This window comes from Gorilla gorilla, chromosome 18 (assembly GCF_029281585.2).
Source record: "Gorilla gorilla gorilla isolate KB3781 chromosome 18, NHGRI_mGorGor1-v2.1_pri, whole genome shotgun sequence".
NCBI lineage: Eukaryota > Metazoa > Chordata > Mammalia > Primates > Hominidae > Gorilla > Gorilla gorilla.
Window position 1 is genome coordinate 130201395 of NC_073242.2, and position 13850 is coordinate 130215244.

Sequence of the window (13850 nt, forward strand, 5' to 3'; positions counted from 1 at the left end):
TACAGATGGTGGTGTAGATATTTACATGTTCATACAGATGGCAGTGTAGATATTTCCATGTTCGTAGGGATGGCAGTGTAGATATTTCCATGTTCATACAGGTGGCGGTGTAGATATTTCCATGTTTATACAGATAGCAGTGTAGTTATTTCCATGTTTATAGAGATAGCAGTGTTGATATTTCCTTTGATATTCAGATAGCTGTGTAGATATTTGCATGTTCATACAGATAGCGGTGTAGATATTTCCATGTTCATATAGATAGCGGTGTAGATATTTCCATGTTCATACAGATAGCGGTGTAGATATTTCCATGTTCATACAGATAGCGGTGTAGATATTTCCATGTTCAAACAGATAGCGGTGTAGATATTTCCATGTTCATACAGTAAGCAGTGTAGATATTTCCATGTTCGTACAGATAGCAGTGTAGATATTTCCATGTTCATACAGTTAGCGGTGTAGATATTTCCATGTTCGTACAGATGGTGGTGTAGATATTTCCATGTTCATAGAGATGGCGGTGTAGATATTTCCATGTTTATGCAGATAGCGGTATAGATATTTCCATGTTTATACTGATGGTGGTGTAGTTATTTCCATGTTTATAGAGACGGCGGTCTAGATATTTCCATGTTTATACCGATAGCGGTGAAGACATTTCCATGTTTATACAGATAGCGGTGTAGATAATTAAATGTTTATACAGATAGCGGTGTAGATATTTCCATGTTTATAGAGATAGCGTTGTAGATAATTCCAATTTTATACAGATAGCAGTGTAGATATTTCCAAGTTCATACAGATAGCAGTGTAGATATTTCGAAGTTTATAGAGATAGCTCTGTTGTTATTTCCATATTTATAGAGAAATCTGTGTAGATATTTCCATGTATATGCAGATAGCTGTGTAGATATTTCCATGTTCATGCAGATAGCGGTGTAGATATGTCCATGTTCATCCAGATGCCGGTGTAGATATATCCATGTTCATACAGATAGCGGTGTAGATATATCCATGTTCATACAGATGGCGGTGAAGTTATTTCCATGTTCATACAGATGGCAGTGTAGATATTTCCATGTTCATAGAGATGGCAGTGTAGATATTTCCATGTACATACAAATGGCGGTGTAGATATTTCCATGTTTATAGAGATAGTGTTGTAGATAATTCCAATTTTATACAGATAGCAGTGTAGATATTTCCAAGTTCATACAGATAGCAGTGTAGATATTTCGAAGTTTATAGAGATAGCGCTGTAGTTATTTCCATATTTATAGAGAAATCTGTGTAGATATTTCCATGTATATGCAGATAGCTGTGTAGATATTTCCATGTTCTTGCAGATAGGAGTGTAGATATTTCCATGTTCATCCAGATGCCGGTGTAGATATATCCATGTTCATACAGATGGCGGTGAAGATATTTTCATGTTCATACAGGTGGCGGTGTAGATATTTCCATGTTCATACAAATGGCGGTGTAGATATTTCCATGTTCATAGAGATGGCGGTGTTGATATTTCCATGCTCATACAAATGGCGGTGTAGATATTTCCATGTTCATAGAGATGGCGGTGTAGATATTTCCATGTTCATAAAGATAGCGGTGTAGATATTTGCATGTTCATACAGATAGCGGTGTAGATATTTCCATGTTCATACTGATAGCGGTGTAGATATTTCCATGTTCATACAGATAGCGGTGTAGATATTTCCATGTTCATACATTTAGCGGTGTAGATATTTCCATGTTCATACAGATGGCGGTGTAGATATTTACATGTTCATGCAGATGGCGTTGTAGGTATTTCCATGTTCGTACGGATGGCATTGTAGATATTTCCATGTTCATACAGGTGGCGGTGTAGATATTTCCATGTTTATACAGATAGCAGTGTAGTTATTTCCATGTTTATAGAGATTGCAGTGTAGATATTTCCATTGATATACAGATAGCTGTGTAGATATTTGCATGTTCATACAGATAGCTGTTTAGATATTTCGATGTTCATAAAGATAGCGGTGTAGATATTTCCATGTTCATAAAGATAGCAGTGTAGATATTTCCATGTTAGTACTGTTACCAGTGTAGATATTTCCATGTTCATACAGATAGCGGTGTAGATATTTCCATGTTCATACAGTTAGCGGTGTAGATATTTCCATGTTCATACAGATGGCGGTGTAGATATTTACATGTTCATACAGATGGCGGTGTAGATATTTCCATGTTCATAGGGATGGCAGTGTAGATATTTCCATGTTCATACAGGTGGCGGTGAAGATATTTCCATGTTTACACAGATAGCAGTGTGGTTATTTCCATGTTTATAGAGATAGCAGTGTAGATATTTCCTTTGATATAGAGATAGCTGTGTAGATATTTGCATGTTCATAGAGATGGCGGTGTAGATATTTCCATGTTTATGCAGATAGCGGTATAGATATTTCCATGTTTATACTGATGGTGGTGTAGTTATTTCCATGTTTATAGAGACGGCGGTCTAGATATTTCCATGTTTATACCGATAGCGGTGAAGACATTTCCATGTTTATACAGATAGCGGTGTAGATAATTAAATGTTTATACAGATAGCGGTGTAGATATTTCCATGTTTATAGAGATAGCGTTGTAGATAATTCCAATTTTATACAGATAGCAGTGTAGATATTTCCAAGTTCATACAGATAGCAGTGTAGATATTTCGAAGTTTATAGAGATAGCGCTGTAGTTATTTCCATATTTATAGAGAAATCTGTGTAGATATTTCCATGTATATGCAGATAGCTGTGTAGATATTTCCATGTTCATGCAGATAGCGGTGTAGATATGTCCATGTTCATCCAGATGCCGGTGTAGATATATCCATGTTCATACAGATAGCGGTGTAGATATATCCATGTTCATACAGATGGCGGTGAAGTTATTTCCATGTTCATACAGATGGCAGTGTAGATATTTCCATGTTCATAGAGATGGCAGTGTAGATATTTCCATGTTCATACAAATGGCGGTGTAGATATTTCCATGTTTATAGAGATAGTGTTGTAGATAATTCCAATTTTATACAGATAGCAGTGTAGATATTTCCAAGTTCATACAGATAGCAGTGTAGATATTTCGAAGTTTATAGAGATAGCGCTGTAGTTATTTCCATATTTATAGAGAAATCTGTGTAGATATTTCCATGTACATGCAGATAGCTGTGTAGATATTTCCATGTTCTTGCAGATAGGAGTGTAGATATTTCCATGTTCATCCAGATGCCGGTGTAGATATATCCATGTTCATACAGATGGCGGTGAAGATATTTTCATGTTCATACAGGTGGCGGTGTAGATATTTCCATGTTCATACAAATGGCTTTGTAGATATTTCCATGTTCATAGAGATGGCGGTGTAGATATTTCCATGCTCATACAAATGGCACTGTAGATATTTCCATGTTCATAGAGATGGCGGTGTAGATATTTCCATGTTCATAAAGATAGCGGTGTAGATATTTGCATTTTCATACAGATAGCGGTGTAGATATTTCCATGTTCATACAGATAGCGGTGTAGATATTTCCATGTTCATACAGATAGCGGTGTAGATATTTCCATGTTCATACAGTTAGCGGTGTAGATATTTCCATGTTCATACAGATGGCGGTGTAGATATTTACATGTTCATACAGATGGCGTTGTAGGTATTTCCATGTTCGTACGGATGGCATTGTAGATATTTCCATGTTCATACAGGTGGCGGTGTAGATATTTCCATGTTTATACAGATAGCAGTGTAGTTATTTCCATGTTTATAGAGATAGCAGTGTAGATATTTCCATTGATATACAGATAGCTGTGTAGATATTTGCATGTTCATACAGATAGCTGTTTAGGTATTTCGATGTTCATAAAGATAGCAGTGTAGATATTTCCATGTTCATAAAGATAGCAGTGTAGATATTTCCATGTTCATACTGTTAGCAGTGTAGATATTTCCATGTTCATACAGATAGCGGTGTAGATATTTCCATGTTCATACAGTTAGCGGTGTAGATATTTCCATGTTCATACAGATGGCGGTGTATATATTTACATGTTCATACAGATGGCGGTGTAGATATTTCCATGTTCGTAGGGATGGCAGTGTAGATATTTCCATGTTCATACAGGTGGCGGTGTAGATATTTCCATGTTTATACAGATAGCAGTGTAGTTATTTCCATGTTTATAGAGATAGCAGTGTAGATATTTCCTTTGATATAGAGATAGCTGTGTAGATATTTGCATGTTCATACAGATAGCGGTGTAGATATTTCCATGTTCACACAGATAGCGGTGTAGATATTTCCATGTTCATACAGATAGCGGTGTAGATATTTCCATCTTCATACAGATAACGGTGTAGATATTTCCATGTTCAAACAGATAGCGGTGTAGATATTTCCATGTTCATACAGTTAGCGGTGTAGATAATTCCATGTTCGTACAGATAGCGGTGTAGATATTTCCATCTTCATACAGTTAGCGGTGTAGATATTTCCATGTTCGTACAGATGGCGGTGTAGATTTTTCCATGTTCATAGAGATGGCGGTGTGGATATTTCCATGTTTATGCAGATAGCGGTGTAGATATTTCCATGTTTATACAGATAGCAGTGTGGATATTTCCATGTTTATACAGATATTTTGGCAGATATTTCCATGTTTATACAGATAGCGGTGTAGATATTTCCATCTTAATACAGATGGCAGTGTAGATATGTCCATGTTCGTACAGATTTCGGTGTAGATATTTCCATGTTCATACAGATGGCGGTGTAGATATTTACATGTTCATACAGATGGCGGGGTAGATATTTCCATGTTCGTACGGATGGCAGTGTAGATATTTCCATGTTCGTACAGATAGCGGTTTAGATATTTCCATGTTTATACAGATAGCAGTGTAGTTATTTCCATGTTTATAGAGATAGCAGTGTAGATATTTCCATTGATATAGAGATAGCTGTGTAGATATTTGCATGTTCATACAGATAGCGGTGTAGATATTTCCATGTTCATACAGATAACGGATTAGATATTTCCATGTTCATTCAGATAGCGGTGAAGATATTTCCATGTCCATACAGTTAGCGGTGTTGATATTTCTATGTTCATACAGATGGCGGTGTAGATATTTACATGTTCATACAGATGGCCGTGTAGATATTTCCATGTTCGTACAGATGGCGGTGTTGGTATTTCCATGTTCATAGATATGGCGGTGTAGATATTTCTATGTTTATGTAGATAGCGGTATAGATATTTCCATGTTTATACAGATGGTGGTGTAGATATTTCCATGTTTATAGAGATGGCGGTCTAGATATTTCCATGTTTATAGAGATTGTGGTGTAGTTATTTCCAAGTTTATAGAGACAGCGTTGTAGATATTTCCATGTTTATACAGATAGCGGTGAAGATATTTCCATTATCATACAGATAGCCGTGTAGATATTTAAATGTTTATACAGATAGTGGTGTAGATATTTTCATGTTTATAGAGATAGTGGTGTAGATAATTCCAATTTTATACAGATAGCAGTGTAGATATTTCCAAGTTCACACAGATAGCGGTGTAGATATTTCCACGTTTATACAGATGGCGGTGTAGATATTTCCATGTTCATACAGATGGCGCTGTAGATAATTCCATGTTTATAGAGATGGCGGTGTAGATATTTTCTTGTTTACACAGATGGCGGTGTAGATATTTCCATGTTTACACAGAAAGAGGTGTAGACATTTCCATGTTTACACAGATAGCGGCGTGGATATTTCCATGTTTATGCAGATAGCGGTGTAGATATTTACATGTTTATACAGATAGCGGTGGTGATATTTCCATGTTTATACAGATAGTTGGGCAGATATTTCCATGTTTATACAGATAGCAGTGTAGATATTTCCATCTTAATACAGATGGCTGTGAAGATATTTCCATGTTCTTACAGATGGCTGTGTAGATATTTCCATGTTCATACAGATGGCGGTGTAGATATTTGGAAGTTTATAGAGATAGTGGTGTAGTTATTTGCAAGTTTATAGATAGAGCGGTGTAGATATTTTCATGTTTATACAGATAGCGGTGTAGATATTTCCATCTTAACACAGATGGCGGTGTAGATATCTCCATGTTCGTACAGATGGCGGTGTAGATATTTCCATGTTCATACAGATGGCAGTGTAGATATTTCGAAGTTTATAGAGATAGCTCTGTAGTTATTTCCATATTTATATAGAAATCTGTGTAGATATTTCCATGTATATGCAGATAGCTGTGTAGATATTTCCATGTTCATGCAGATAGCGCTGTAGATATTTCCATGTTCATCCAGATGCCGGTGTAGATATATCCATGTTCATACAGATGGCGGTGAAGATATTTCCATGTTCATAGAGATGGCGGTGTAGATATTTCCATGTTTACAGAGATGGCGGTGTAGATATTTTCATGTTTAAACAGATGGCTGTGTAGATATTTCCATGTTTACACTGATAGCGGTGTAGACATTTCCATGTTTACACCGATAGCGGTGTGGATATTTCCATGTTTATGCAGATAGCGGTGTAGATATTTCCATGTTTATACAGTAAGCGGTGCGGTTATTTCCATGTTTACACAGATTGTGGTGCACATATTTCCATGTTTATACAGATAGCGGTGCAGCTATTTCCATCTTAATACAGATGGCGGTGTAGATATGTAAATGTTCGTACAGATGGCGGTGTAGATATTTCCATGTTCATACAGATGGCGGTGTAGATATTTCGAAGATTATAGAGATAGCGCTGTAGTTATTTCCATATTTATAGAGAAATCTGTGTAGATATTCCCATGTATATGCAGATAGCTGCGTAGATATTTCCATGTTCATGCAGATAGCAGTGTAGAGATTTCCACGTTCATCCAGATGCCGGTGTAGATATATCCATGTTCATACAGATGGCTTTGTAGATATTTCCATGTTCATACATATGGCGGTGTAGATATTTCCATGTTCATAGAGATGGCGGTGTAGATATTTCCATGTTCATACAAATGGCGGTGTAGACATTTCCATGTTCATAGAGATGGCGGTGTAGATACTTCCATGTTTATACAGATAGCAGTGTAGTTATTTCCATGTTTATAGAGATAGAAGTGTAGATATTTCCATTGATATTCAGATAGCTGTGTAGATATTTGCATGTTCATACAGATAGCGGTGTAGATATTTCCATGTTGATACAGATAGCGGTGTAGATATTTCCATGTTCATACAGATAGCGGTGTAGATATTTCCATGTTCATACAGATAGCGATGTAGATATTTCCATGTTAATACAGATAGCGGTGAAGTTATATCCATGTTCATACAGTTAGCGGTGTAGATATTTCCATGTTCATACAGATGGCGGTGTAGATACTTATATGTTCCTACAGATGGCGGTGTAGATAATTCCATGTTCGTACAGATGGCGGTGTTGATATTTCCATGTTCATATAGATGGCGGTGTAGATATTTCTATGTTTATGCAGATAGCGGTATAGATATTTCCATGTTTATACAGATGGTGGTGTAGATATTTCCATGTTTATAGAGATGGCGGTCTAGGTATTTCCATGTTTATAGAGATAGTGGTGTAGTTATTTCCAAGTATATAGAGACAGCGTTGTAGATATTTCCATGTTTATACAGGTAGCGGTGAAGATATTTCCATGTTTATACTGATAGCGGTGCAGATATTTAAATGTTAATACAGATAGCGGTGTAGATATTTCCATGTTTATAGAGATAATGGTGTGGATAATTCCAATTTTATACAGATATCAGTGTAGATATTTCCAAGTTCATACAGATAGTGGTGTAGATATTTCCACGTTTATACAGATAGCGGTGTAGATATTTCCATGTTCATACAGATGGCGCTGTAGATATTTTCATGTTTATAGAGATGGCGGAGTAGATATTTTCATGTTTACACAGATGGCAGTGTAGATATTTCCATGTTTACACAGAAAGCGGTGTAGACATTTCCATGTTTACACAGACAGCGGTGTGGATATTTCCATGTTTATGCAGATAGCGGTGTAGATATTTCCATGTTTATACAGATAACGGTGCGGATATTTCCATGTTTATACAGATACTTGGGCAGATTTTTCCATGTTTATACAGATAGTGGTGTATATATTTCCATCTTAATACAGATGTCGGTGTAGATATCTCCATGTTCATACAGAGGGCGGTGTAGATATTTCCATGTTCATACAGATGGCACTGTAGATATTTTGAAGTTTATAGAGATAGCGCTGTAGTTATTTCCATATTTATAGAGAAATATGTGTAGATATTTATATGTATATGCAGATAGCTATGTAGATATTTACATGTTCCTGCAGATAGCGGTGTAGATATTTCCATGTTCATCCAGATGCCAGTGTAGATATATCCATGTTCAAACAGATGGCGGTGAAGATATTTCCATGTTCATACAGATAGCGGTGTAGTTATTTCCATGTTCATACAGATAACGGTGTAGATATTTCCATGTTCATACAGTTAGTGGTGTAGATATTTCCATGTACATACGGATGGCGGTGTAGATATTTACATGTTCATACAGATGGCGGTGTAGATATTTCCATGTTCGTACTGATGGCTGTGTAGATATTTCCATGTTCATACAGGTGGCGGTGTAGATATTTCCATGTTTTTACAGATAGCAGTGTAGTTATTTCCATGTTTATAGAGATAGCATTATGGATATTTCCAATGATATACAGATAGCTTTGTAGATATTTGCATGTTCATACAGATAGCGGTGTAGATATTTCCATGTTCATACAGATAGCGGTGTAGATATTTCCATGTTCATACACATAGCGGTGTAGATATTTCCATGTTCATACAGATAACGGTGTAGATATTTCCATGTTCATACAGATAGCGGTGTAGATATTTCCATGTTCATACAGTTAGCGGTGTAGATGTTTCCATGTTCATACTGATGGCGGTGTAGATATTTACATGTTCATACAGATGGCGGTGTATATATTTCCATGTTCGTACAGATGGCGGTGTAGATATTTCCATGTTCATAGAGATGGTGGCGTAGATATTTCCATGTTTATGCAGATAGCGGTATAGATATTTCCATGTTTATACAGATGGTGGTGTAGATATTTCCATGTTTATAGAGTTGGCGGTCTAGATATTTCCATGTTTATACAGATAGCGGTGTAGATATTTCCATTTTAATACAGATGGCGCTGTAGATAAGTCCATGTTCATACAGATGGCAGTGTAGATATTTCGAAGTTTATAGAGATAGCGCTGTAGTTATTTCCATATTTATAAAGAAATCTGTGTAGTTATTTCCATGTATATGCAGATAGCTCTGTAGATATTTCCATGTTCTTGCAGATAGCAGTGTAGTTATTTCCATGTTCATCCAGATGCCGGTGTAGTTATATCCATGTTCATACAGATGGCGGTGAAGATATTTCCATGTTCATACAGACGGCGGTGTAGATATTTCCATGTTCATACAAATGGCGGTGTAGATATCTCCATGTTCATAGAGATGGCGGTGTAGATATTTCCATGCTCATACAAATGGCGGTGTGGATATTTCCATGTTCATAGAGATGGCGGTGTAGATATTTCCATGTTCATAAACATAGCGGTGTAGATATTTCCATGTTCATACAGATAGCGGTGTAGATATTTCCATGTTCATACAGATAGCGATGTAGATATTTCCATGTTAATACAGATAGCGGTGAAGTTATATCCATGTTCATACAGTTAGCGGTGTAGATATTTCCATGTTCATACAGATGGCGGTGTAGATACTTATATGTTCCTACAGATGGCGGTGTAGATAATTCCATGTTCGTACAGATGGCGGTGTTGATATTTCCATGTTCATATAGATGGCGGTGTAGATATTTCTATGTTTATGCAGATAGCGGTATAGATATTTCCATGTTTATACAGATGGTGGTGTAGATATTTCCATGTTTATAGAGATGGCGGTCTAGGTATTTCCATGTTTATAGAGATAGTGTTGTAGTTATTTCCAAGTATATAGAGACAGCGTTGTAGATATTTCCATGTTTATACAGGTAGCGGTGAAGATATTTCCATGTTTATACTGATAGCGGTGCAGATATTTAAATGTTAATACAGATAGCGGTGTAGATATTTCCATGTTTATAGAGATAATGGTGTGGATAATTCCAATTTTATACAGATAGCAGTGTAGATATTTCCAAGTTCATACAGATAGTGGTGTAGATATTTCCACGTTTATACAGATGGCGGTGTAGATATTTCCATGTTCATACAGATGGCGCTGTAGATATTTTCATGTTTATAGAGATGGCGGAGTAGATATTTTCATGTTTACACAGATGGCAGTGTAGATATTTCCATGTTTACACAGAAAGCGGTGTAGACATTTCCATGTTTACACAGACAGCGGTGTGGATATTTCCATGTTTATGCAGATAGCGGTGTAGATATTTCCATGTTTATACAGATAACGGTGCGGATATTTCCATGTTTATACAGATACTTGGGCAGATTTTTCCATGTTTATACAGATAGTGGTGTATATATTTCCATCTTAATACAGATGTCGGTGTAGATATCTCCATGTTCATACAGAGGGCGGTGTAGATATTTCCATGTTCATACAGATGGCACTGTAGATATTTTGAAGTTTATAGAGATAGCGCTGTAGTTATTTCCATATTTATAGAGAAATATGTGTAGATATTTATATGTATATGCAGATAGCTATGTAGATATTTACATGTTCCTGCAGATAGCGGTGTAGATATTTCCATGTTCATCCAGATGCCAGTGTAGATATATCCATGTTCAAACAGATGGCGGTGAAGATATTTCCATGTTCATACAGATAGCGGTGTAGTTATTTCCATGTTCATACAGATAGCGGTGTAGATATTTCCATGTTTATACAGATAGCGGTGTAGATATTCGCATGTTTATACAGATAGCGGTGTAGATATTTCCATATGTATAGAGATAGCTGTGTAGTTATTTCCATGTTTATAGAGATAGCTGTGTAGATATTTCCATGTATATACAGATAGCTGTGTAGATATTTCCATGTTCATACAGATAGCGGTGTAGATATTTACATGTTTATAGAGATAGCGGTGCAGATATTTCCATGTTCATACAGATAGCGGTGTTGATATTTCCGCGTTCATACAGATGGCAGTGTAGATATTTCCATGTTCATACAGGTGGCAGTGTAGATATTTCCATGTTCCTTCAAATGGCGGTGTAGATATTTCCATGTTTATAGAGATGGCGGTGTTGATATTTCCATGTTCACATGGAATGCGGTGTAGATATTTCTATGTTCATACAGATGGCGGTGTAGATATTTCAATGTTCATATGGATGGCGGTGTAGGTATTTCCATGTTCATACAGATGGCGGTGTAGATATTTCCATGTTTATAGTGATGGCGGTTTAGATATTTCCATGTTTATACAGAGGGAGATTTAGATATTTCCAGGTTTACAGAGATAGAGGTGTAGATATTTACATCTTGGTACACATAGCGGTGTAGATACTTCCAAGTTTATAGAGATAGCAGCGTAGATATTTCCATGTTTACACAGATAGCGTTGTAGATGTTTCCATGTTTATACAGATAGCGTTGTAGATATTTCCGTGTTTATACAGATAGCGCTGTAGATATTTCCATGTTTATAGAGATGGCAGTCTAGGAATTTCCTTGTTTATACAGATAGCGGTGTAGATATTTTTATGTTTATACAGATAGTAGTGTACATATTTCCATTTTTATACAGATAGCAATGTATATATTTCCATGTTCATAAAGATATCGGTGTTGATGTTTCCATGTTGATCGAGATGGCGATGTACATATTTCCAAGTTCATGCAGATAGCGGTGGAGATATTTCCATGTTCATACAGATGGCGTTGTAGATATTTCCAGGTTCATACAGATGGCGATGTAGATACGTCCATGTTCATAGAGATGGCGTTGTTGATATTTCCATGTTCATACGGATGGCAGTGTACATATTTCCATGCTCATAGAGATAGCGGTGTAGACATTTCCATGTTCTTACAGATAGCACTGTAGGTATTTCCATGTTCATAGAGATCGTAGTGTAGATATTTCCATGTTCATACAGAAGGCGATATGGATTTTTCCATGTTCATACAGACGGCGGTGAAGATATTTCCATGTTTATACAGATGTCGGTGTAGATAATTCCATGTTTATACAGATGGCGGTGTAGATATATTCATGTTCATACAGATGGCGGTGTCGGTATTTCCATGTTTATAGAGATGGCGGTGTAGATAATTCCATGTTTATAGAGATGGCACTGTAGATATTTTCATGTGCATACAGATAGCGGTGTATATATTTCCATATTTATAGAGATAGCAGTATAGATATTTCCATGTTTATACTCATAGCGGTGTAGATATTTCCATGTTTATAGAGATAGCGGTGTAGATATTTCCATGTTTATGCAGATGGCGGTGTAGATATTTCCAGTTTAAACAGATGGCGGTGTAGATATTTCCATGTTTATGCAGATGGCGGTGTAGATATTTCCATGTTTATACAGATGTCAGTGTAGATATTTCCATGTTTACACAGATGGCAGTGTAGATATTTCCATGTTTACACAGATAGCGTTGTAGCTATTGTCTTGTTTATGGAGATAGTGGTGTATATATTTCCATGTTTATAGAGATGGCAGTGTAGATATTTCCATGTTCATACAGATTGCGTTGTAGATATTTCTATGTTCATGCAGATGGCGGTGTAGATATTTCCATCTTCATACGGATGGCGGTTTAGGTATTTCCATGTTAATACAGATGGCAGTGTAGATATTTCCATGTTTATAGAGATGGCGGTGTAGATATTTCCATGTTTATACAGAGGGAGATTTAGATATTTCCATGTTTACAGAGATATCGGTGTAGATATTTCCATATTTATACAGATAGTGGTGTAGATATTTCCATGTTTATACAGATAGCGGTGTCGATATTTCATTGTTTATAGAGATGGCGGTCTAGGAATTTCCTTGTTTATACAGATAGCGGTGTAGATATTTCCATGTTTATAGAGATAGCAGTGTAGATATTTCCATTTTTATACAGATAGCAATGTAGATATTTCCATGTTCATGCAGATAGCAGTGTAGATATTTCCAAGTTCATAGAGATAGCAGTGTAGATATTTCCATGTTCATACAGATAGCGGTGTGGATATTTCCATGTATATAGAGATAGCGGTGTAGATATTTCCATTTTTATACAGACAGGAGTGTAGATATTTCCACGTACATAGATATAGCGGTGTAGATATTTCCACCTTTATAGAGATGGCGGTGTAGATATTTCCATGGTTATACAGATAGCGGTGTAGATATTTCAATCTTAATACAGATGGCGGTGTAGATATTTCTATGTTCATAGAGATGGCGGTGCAGATATTTCTATGTTCATACAGAAGGCGTTGTAGATATTTACATGTTTATAGAGATAGCGGTGTAGTTATTTCCATGTTTATACAGATAGCGGTGAAGATATTTCCATTTTTACACAGATAGCGGTTTCGATATTTCCATGTTTATACAGATAGCGGTGTGGATATTTCCATGTTTATACAGATAGGGGTGTAGATATTTCCATGTATATACAGATAGCGGTGTGGATATTTCCATGTTTATACAGATAGCGGTGTAGGTATTTCCCTGTTTTACAGAGAGCACTGTATACATTTCCAAG